At 37.6% G+C, this 9,168-nt stretch overlaps 1 long non-coding RNA gene across 1 annotated transcript; it reads left to right on the forward strand.

Moving 5' to 3' along the window:
- The first annotated feature begins 320 nt into the window (after positions 1-320).
- LOC135966117 (uncharacterized) lies at positions 321-8,818 on the forward strand. The gene is made up of 3 exons (XR_010579221.2): positions 321-393; positions 4,551-4,756; positions 7,073-8,818. It is a non-coding gene; the product is annotated as an uncharacterized lncRNA (long non-coding RNA).
- The last annotated feature ends 350 nt before the right edge of the window (positions 8,819-9,168 follow it).

Genomic DNA, 9,168 nt, shown 5'->3' on the forward strand with positions numbered 1-9,168 from the left:
ATGAATAATCTTTTATGGAGCACCTGCTATGTGTTGAGCACTATATTCTGCATAGGAGACGCAGATATGAAGAAGACAAGGTAGGTCCCTGTTGAGAAGTTGAGTTCAAGGGACAGATAAGGAGTGTTCTGGGGCAAGGTGTTAAGTGTAATAATAGAAGCTCACATAAGACATAATAGAAGCATAGAGTGAGGACTGGGGAGATAATTACTTCTGCATGTGAGCATTGTGGAAGGCCTTATGGAGGAGGAGACACTTGAATAAAGTCTAAAGAGCAGATTTGCAAAATGAATAAACAGAAGGGACATAGGCATAGGTAAAGAGATAATCATTTGCAGAGGGATGGGATGAACAATGCTAACAGTGTGGGAAGTGATCAAGAACATGCTAGAGGTAAGAATGCTTCAATCATCAGAGGTAGAAGTGAGAAAGGAGAGGGAGACACCGGTGCCTTAATATATCAATTGCTTGACTTAAGGAACGTAGATTTATTTCTCTGTGCTTCACTTTTTTTAATCAATAAGATGGGGATAATAAAATACCAACATCATGGGATATTTGTGAGAATTAAATGAAATAAACATCAGTTATATTATGATTACTATGATTATTATTACTATATCTGTTATTACTATAATGATTATTACTATAATTATTATTCTATTATAGCATATTATATACCATACAATTTATACATTTTTAACATATAACATGTATTATATACTATAATAAAATTATTATTATTATAAATTGCTTTTTAGAAGACTCCTGCATTTGAAGAGGTAGTAGAATGCTCACAGATTGACAGAGATAAGGATGATGGTTTCTAAGTATAAGTAATTTACATCAAAAACCTCAGCCAACACAAATGCTCTAGAAGTTAGTGGATTAAATACTTTGTGCTGTGGTCAAAATCCTAAATTTCTTGGGACACCCAATGGCAAAATCATTTAAGTCAGTTAAAGTGATAGAAATGTAGATTTACGCAAATCCCACTTTCAAATAGTTCCCAAGATGCCTTATCTGTATAGACTGGAAATTTAAAACCAGGGTAAATGTATATTAAGATAATGAGAATGGACAATGTTCTTTTTTATCACATTCAGGCAGAGATCATAACCAATGGATCTTCATAGAAGTAAAAATAATCTATTCTTGAACTTATTTATTAAAAATAAAAGCTTAATTCTCATTTCAAAAATGACTACAGATGGTGATTTACCAAAGAGGAGAGGCAAGAGCAGAGCTGAGCCATTGACTTGTCCTGGTCAGCAGGCTGAATAAAAGCCTTGCCTTGGGGCTTTGGAGTAGGGCAGCAATGTCTTAGGAAAGACAGTATGCAAAGGAAGGTTGTTTCACTGGAGTTTCCATGAAATCCAGGAACACTGAGATGAATCAAATTGGAGTGTCCTTAGTCTGCATGACTTCCGTGCCATTTGGGCATGGAAGAATAGACAGTCAGCATGCAGAGAAGAGAGGGAGCTTCGTTACCTGACTTAGTAGGCCAACACTGGTGGGCTGTGCCCAGTGACCACCCTATCATTATCCCAAGTATCCTACAGGAATGTGATCCTCCACTCACTCACTTTCAGGTATTTCTCATGTGTGAAGTCTGATTCACACGACCCTGATGTTCAACAACTGCTACTCCCAAGAGTTTGAAATTCTACTCAGACTAGATGAAAAGATTAGGCCCTGCAAGTTTTTGTGACTTTATCTATGTCATTGTATTTTGTTACCTAAGTCATTTGTATTTCAACTCAGCAAGAAAGACTAATAACACAAATACTTTAACATTTTTTTTTTAGAGATTATTCGGGTTGAACAAACCATTTAGATGATAGGTTCTGATTTTTACTTATGTGAAAAATTGCCTTATCCTCTACCTCATTTTGTTATGTGTAGACATAGCCCTTGTCTCTGCGGAAGGTAGCCATGGCACTATTGTTTTTTTCTGCAAAATTCTGTGAAAAAGCTGTACAAAAGTATTTAGATGGTAATAGACAGTAGAATTGGGGCCAGACTAGAAGAAGAATTGTGGCTGCAGTTTGAAATGATTTGAACTCTCAAGGCAATGAGCCAGTGGGGTGCAAACAACTTTGATTTTCCTTTTTCCCAGCTCTTCTCTCTGCGTGTTTCCGTCTGTGACTACTTCCCCCAAGTTAAAAAGGAAAGGGCAGTGATATGTGGTAGGGTTCATGGCCACTGCATTTCAGAATTCACTGGAAAGGAGAGCCAACAATCCTGACATGCAGAGCAATAGGCTTTCTGCATGGGCAATGTAGGGTAAGGTTTCAGCCATTATTATATTCATTCATTCATTCATTCATTTGACAAATATTTATTAAGTATCTACTATGTGTCAGGCCCTATACAGCTTTTGGGAATTCAGGGGTACACCAGACAGAAATGAAACAGGGAGGGATGATAGGGAGTGTTGGTACAGAGTTGTAATTTTAATAGGATTATCAGGAAAGACCTCATCGATAAAATAATATTTTTATAAAAATTTGAAGGGGGTAGCAGAGCAAGTCATATGGCTATCTTCAGAAAGAACATTTCAGGCAGGAGGAATGTGAGGGCTGAGGCTCTGACTTAGAAACCTTCCCAGTACGGTTAAGAAACAGCAAGGTCTAGAGCAGGGACAGTTGGGTATTAAGAGTGTCAGAGAGTTTATGACAGGAGGGTCTTGCAGATCAATATAGGGACTTTGATTTTTTACTAAGAATAAATTAGGAAGTCCTTGGAGGATGTGGGCAAAGGAGGCACATGAGCTGCCTTGCATCCTAGCGGGATATCAGTCTGATGGCTGCGTGGAGGCTATGTGAAGAGGGGCAAGGGTAAGAGGCAGGGATACTAGTTAAGAAGCTGCTACAGAGGCAGGGGAAATAGTTAAGAAGCTGCTACAAAGAAACAATGGTGGTTTGGACCAGGCTGTTGGTAATGAAGTCATGAGAAGTGGCTAAATTCTGGATATATTTAAGTGGAAATGATGCTTACAGGGGCTTCTACAGAAACTGATGCAAGTCAGGGGAGGTTAGTGGAGTAAAATTTTGGAATTTTCAGAGAATTTATCATGGTTGGTGTGGGCTTAGCACCTGCCTTGCAATGCTAGTGACCCACACCCATCCTAGAGTGAGGAGGTATTACCTAAGGAAAAATTCAGCCAGTTGGCAAATGTTTGCAAACAAGCCATTGCAGGCAGGGAGTGCTGAAGGCTTCAGTGGCATTCAGATCCACAAATTGACTGGGTGAGAAGCAGGCTGCGAGCTTTAGCAGATGGCAGGAAGTCAGTTCCCAAGATCATACTGGGGTAATCCCATGCATGGTTGACCCTGCATTGGGTGAGAGAAGGCATCTGATTTGAAGAGAAATAGGCAAAAAAGTATGACCTGAGAAAGTAGACCCTTACTCGCTAACCAAAAGGACTACTTAAGGAGCTTGGTGAGAAAGACTGAATAAAAAAGAAGAAAGAAAAGAGAGAAAAGAGAGAAAGAGAGAGAGAAAGAAAGAAAGAAAGAAAGAAAGAAAGAAAGAAAGAAAGAAAGAAAGCAAGCAAGCAAGCAAAAAGCAAGCTATGTTTAATGCTTAGACGTGTGTTTCCCAATATGGTAGCCATTAGCCATTTGTGGCTATTGTGCACTTGAAAAATGGATTGAGATGTATTGAAATTGTAAACTACATATGGATTTCAAAGTATAGTAACACTATAAAATATCACTTTAATAAATTTTATGTTGATTACATGCTGAGATGATAATGTACTGGACAAATATTAAATAAATATATAAACATATATTATTAAAATTATTTTTACTATTTCTTTTTATTTAAAAGATTAACTATCAGAGAATTTAAAATTATACATATGGCTCACATGTACTCACATTACATTTCCATTGGGTAGAACTGTTTTAGAGTGTGCAAAACACTTTCCCAGACATTAAGCCATGTAATACTTCAAGGTAAATGCCAATTTATCTCTGTTTTACTTGAAGAAGTCCAGGTTCCAACAATACCTGCCAAAGAATCCCCAGCCAGTGGTCGAAACTCTTACTCTGTCAGTCATGATAAAAAGACAATGTATCAAGAATGTAATTCACAGATATTCAAAAGCTATAGTAGTTTAATCGCTTCACATTTGGTCAAACACAAACATAAGGTTTTTTGTGGAAACAGGTTTCAGATCAAGACAGTGACCCTGCTCCCAGATGTAACATTTTGTCCTTTAGAGGTCTGTTCCATCTTTACATCTGGTGTCCCTCATTATAGATGTACTTGAAGCACAGAAAAGTCCACAGAAAAAGTCCACAAAAAAGTGTGTACCATGGCCGGAAAAGTGTGTACCATGGCCAGGACTTCAAGGCTTCTCCCTGAAGAAATGGACTTCTTTCTTGATGGTGGCTCTGCTCACAATAAGGCCATCTCTGCATCTTTGGCTACAGGGTTTTCACCCATTGTGACCTCTAGAACATGGATGGGTTGTGTATAATTCTGCAGGACTCCAAGAGATCCTTGTTCACATGATAGGCTGGTTTTGATTTCCTCAGGGCCTGGTTACCGAGTGGAAACGAAGAAACTAAAATTTATTGAATTCGTATGCTGAGATAAGAGATGGGTGGTGGTAGCAGGCTGCCTGGATATGGATCAGAAAACTCATCGCCATCAACCAGCAGGGTGAGAAGAACAGACAGGGGCCTTGGCATCATGCAGTCTCTGGACACTGGCAGCCCCCAGTGCCTCTGCAGATCCCTGGGTAAACTTAACACTACATGTCTTATATCTATAAACAGACCCTGCTATCAGAACTCACAAAGACTATTTTGGACATTGCAATATCTAAAAACAATGAAGATACAAACACTGAGGGCACTTAGAAGTAACTTCAGACTTAAGTTATTTATTTACGGTTATATCCAGTGCTAAGAATATGCAGTTGATTCTTTATTGACCTTTATACACATTTTAATTCATTACCAGAAAGCATTATATTCAAACAGTTGGAATATTGACAGATATATATAGATAGATAGATAGATATCTGAGATCAGAGTCAGTAAGTGTTGGTAAAATGGGTTTTCATCTATGAGCTGTCATTTGAGAGGCTCAAGAAAAATATCTTCTGAATGTTTTGTTTATATCAATTTCATGGTGACTTGGACTCTACCATTCTTTCATATTCTGTTTTTTGGTCCTTTTCAAAAAACACTTTTGAGAAAGCCTACAGACTGAATTAATTCAGTGTAAGTTAATAGCAACTTGGATATGAAAAAGGTAGCTTTTTTAAAAAGGTAAACTAAGACCCCAAAGCCAGAAACTCCAGCTTGAAAATAATCCAAGATCCATAGGTGATCCTAAAAAAAAAAAAATTGCCAATAAAATTATCTATGACCTCAGTCCAGGAAGAAGAAAGGGAGGTATCCACATCACCATCAAGACTCCATAGGACCCTCTCCTGTGAGCTCATATGGTTGCAAAAACAATTGAAGAATACACGATCTATGAGTAGAGAAGACCAACATCCAGAGCACTGCAAAATCTGCACATATTTCTTTAAAAGCTATACAAATGTAAAAGATAGAGGGAAGAAATGAATTCACTGCTTGTTATTAATGCTAACAGCTGACAGAGAAACCTGAATTCTTCTTTCACTTATTTCTATATTATATACCAAAAAGTATGTTTTTTGTATTGGAAATACTAAGCCAATTACCATGAACAGGCAATTGATGAGGACCCCTAGGTCAGAAGACAATGAGTTCCCAAGTCATCATTTCTATATTTCCCAACTCCCATTAAAACCATATACATGATCCAGAAATAAAGGTGAGGAGACCTTTATTGAAAACTAGAAAATACTTACTGAAAACTAGAGAAGAATGTCATCACCATAACAGTAACATTAAGATGTTTCTGCCAGAAATAGAGTATGAGAGACCATTGGAAGGAGACGTTGTCAACTCCTGATTTCTCATCTTGGAGAAATAAGCAGCACCTTTGGATGTAAGTTCAGAAGGTCTTGGTGCAATTCCCTAACTCAGAGTTACTATGCTGGAAATGGCACTCTCCCTCCAGGGCAGTGAGTGTAACTGGAAAAAACTGGTATTCCTGGGCTGCCTTCAGAATTTATGCCCAATGAAAGTGGTGGCAGGAAATGACTATGGCATGGCAGGAGTTGTATCCTGGTTATGGTGGCAGCACATGGAAGAAATCTAGGCAATGCCACTGCCTGCATCTGCCCCCAGGAAGGATCAAAACAAAGGCCAGTCCCATTAGCACTAACCTCCTAGAGATGGTTGTTTTGTTGAAAGCAGAAAACAAATGATGCCAAGACAGTTCACCACCAGGAGACAGCTCTGGCATTTTCCGTGTCACTTCTGGGAAGAGACTAAAAGACTTTGAAAGCCCATTACTGGTTCTAAAAAAACTGAGAAAAGCCCATATTGTAACTAGGAATGAGTAACTTCTTAATACAACAAAGATTTATCTGAAAAAATTACAATAATCCTTCCCACTGGTAAAATGTTACTTTCAGATCTATTAATGTCAGGAACAAGATAAGATGCCCACCATGAGAGCTGTTATCAACATATTTTCTGGAAATTACCATCAGTGTGGTTCAAGAATGTGAAGGTATAAAAATATTAGAAAGGAAGATGCAAACTTGTTGTTTGCAGATGACATGATAGAAAACCTCATGACATTAACTAAAAAAAATAGAGACAATATTAAGAAAGGTGATCAAAATGCCTTAGTTAGATGCCTATATATAACAGTTAATTTTTTCTGAAATAAGACTGTTCACAAAAACTACAAAATATAAGATAACTGAATAGTAACTAAACAACTAAAAATAGGATCAAGTTTACTGAGGGACAGATAAGGAGGCATCACTATATAAAGGGCATGATGAGTGCTAGGTGCTCAATAATGGCACCCAAATGAAAATAAGCAAAGAACATGGAATACAATTCCTAAAATAAGAAATGCAGATAGTTAAAAACATTCAAACAGATGTTCAGTCTCACATTAAAAATGCCAATGTGTAACGTGATATTATTTTACTTGTCAGATTATCAGAGATTTAAAATATTGCTAACACCAACTGCTGAAGATGATGTGGAGAATTCAGCACTGTCATACAGAGCCGGGAGGAGCATCGTTTGATGGCACTACCTTTCTGGAGGAAAAATAGCAAAATCTACAAAGGTCATCAGCCGAGAAATGCCACTTCTGGAAGTTTATCAGAAAACATCACTAAGTTTCATGCATAAGAATACTAATTGTTGAGTTTCCTGTACTTTGAAAAATTTAGAAATAACCTAAATAGGTTAATGGTATGGGATTAAAATGCAGTACTCTCTAATACTAGGCATAAAATGCAACATTCACGCAAAATACCTAGTAAATTATTCACATGCTATTACCCAAATACAAAAATGGGCTACAACATGGTGGTCTATAACATAATCAAATTTTTACATAAAAGAGTATATTGCTTGCATAGAAAATGCTTGGAATGAAAATAAAACTGTGTGTGTATATATGTACACATGCACATATATACGTATATGAGAGCAAGAGACGGAGATTGATCATCACTCTTAACCCATGGCAATTTAGCTCTTCAATCAGTGGACATTAGGCAGTATCTGAGGACATATTTTGTTTGTCACAACTGAACAGGGTGGTAATAATAGCATCTAACAGGTAGGGGCAGGGATGCTGTTAAATATCCTACAATGCACAGGACAGCTCCACACAACAAGTAATTATCTGTACCAAAATATTAATAATGCTGAAGTTAAGAAACCTTGATACATGTGAATATATATCTATATTTATAGTACTTACGAGAACATTCTATGTTTGACTTGTCTCTGCTCCTTTATATTTTTCTGTGGTTTAAGTGTTTTTGAAAATAGCACTAGATTATTTTCAGAATCAGAAAAGTTAATAAAATGATATCTAATTAGGGGAGGTGGCCCTTAAAGAGTCACATTCTTCTTGCCTCTTAATTCTTGACTAACCTTTCTCCTCCTTTTTTTGAATGGCTATAATACTTCTAGTTGGTATCACATCACTTAAGATAATTGTAATTCATTTGGTTTTATTATGGTATACTTTTCTGTGTATTCATCTCAACTCTCCAGCTAAATTCAGGAACCACAAACAATTTGAGGGGAGGATTCATGCTTTCCAGTTGCCCATCCTAGAGCCCAATATATGGGAAATTCTTGGTACTTACCAAGGAAAGCATGGAATAAAGGAAGGAAAAAGCAAAGAGAGAAAAGAAGGGAGGGGGGAAGAAAGAAGAAAAGGCTACTGACTTTATAAATCTTTATACTTTGCCCTGCCCTGTCCTGCCCTGCACCTGGCTCAGGGCAGCCCACAGAACAGGCACCGTTACATGGGGGTAGAGGGAGTAATGTGGTATAGCAGAAATGGCACTGGCTTTGGGGTTAGAGAAGTGGATTTAAAGTTTGCTCTTGCAACTCACTATTTTATTTTTATTTATTTTTAATTTAGCAAATACAGTGCTTCCTACTTGCCAAGCACTGTTCTAAACCTTGCAAATATTTCTTGTGTTATACTGGACAAATGCATGAAGTTTCCAGAGACCTGACTCTTCATCTTTAAAATGGGAACAATAGTACCTTGCATGGTTGTTGTAAAGTTTAGAGGTGATAATGTATATAAAGTGCTAGGGATGGTGCGTAATGCATGGTAGGCGATCAATACATGGAGTGATTTTCATCATTATCATTGTCATTGTTTCCATAACTCTGATCACTCAATAAAGTCTTTCAGATGATAAGTTAGTCAGCCTAATCAACTGTAAGATTTAAAATATATCTTGAAACTATTTCTACAAATGAATTAGTAGCTTGTTAGAGGGTAGGACTGCTGTTTACACACTCTCGAAGGAAGAAATATCATCTTCTTTTTTGGAAGATCATCCTGGCTGACTGACTGCAGAACCTGAGGCATATTATACAGAGAAGGTGGGGAAAAGGGAGGCAACACCCAGCCATATCATCTGAATTGACCTCAGGAGCAGTGGGTGGCCTTCTTGTGCGTCTGTCAGTCATCAGTGTTCTCAGCAATCTGTCTCAACCACTCTATCTTTGATCTTTGGTAAGCACTGTGACTGCATGCTATATTCCT

This window comes from Macaca fascicularis, chromosome 11, assembly GCF_037993035.2.
Source record: "Macaca fascicularis isolate 582-1 chromosome 11, T2T-MFA8v1.1".
Taxonomy (NCBI): Eukaryota; Metazoa; Chordata; class Mammalia; order Primates; family Cercopithecidae; genus Macaca; species Macaca fascicularis.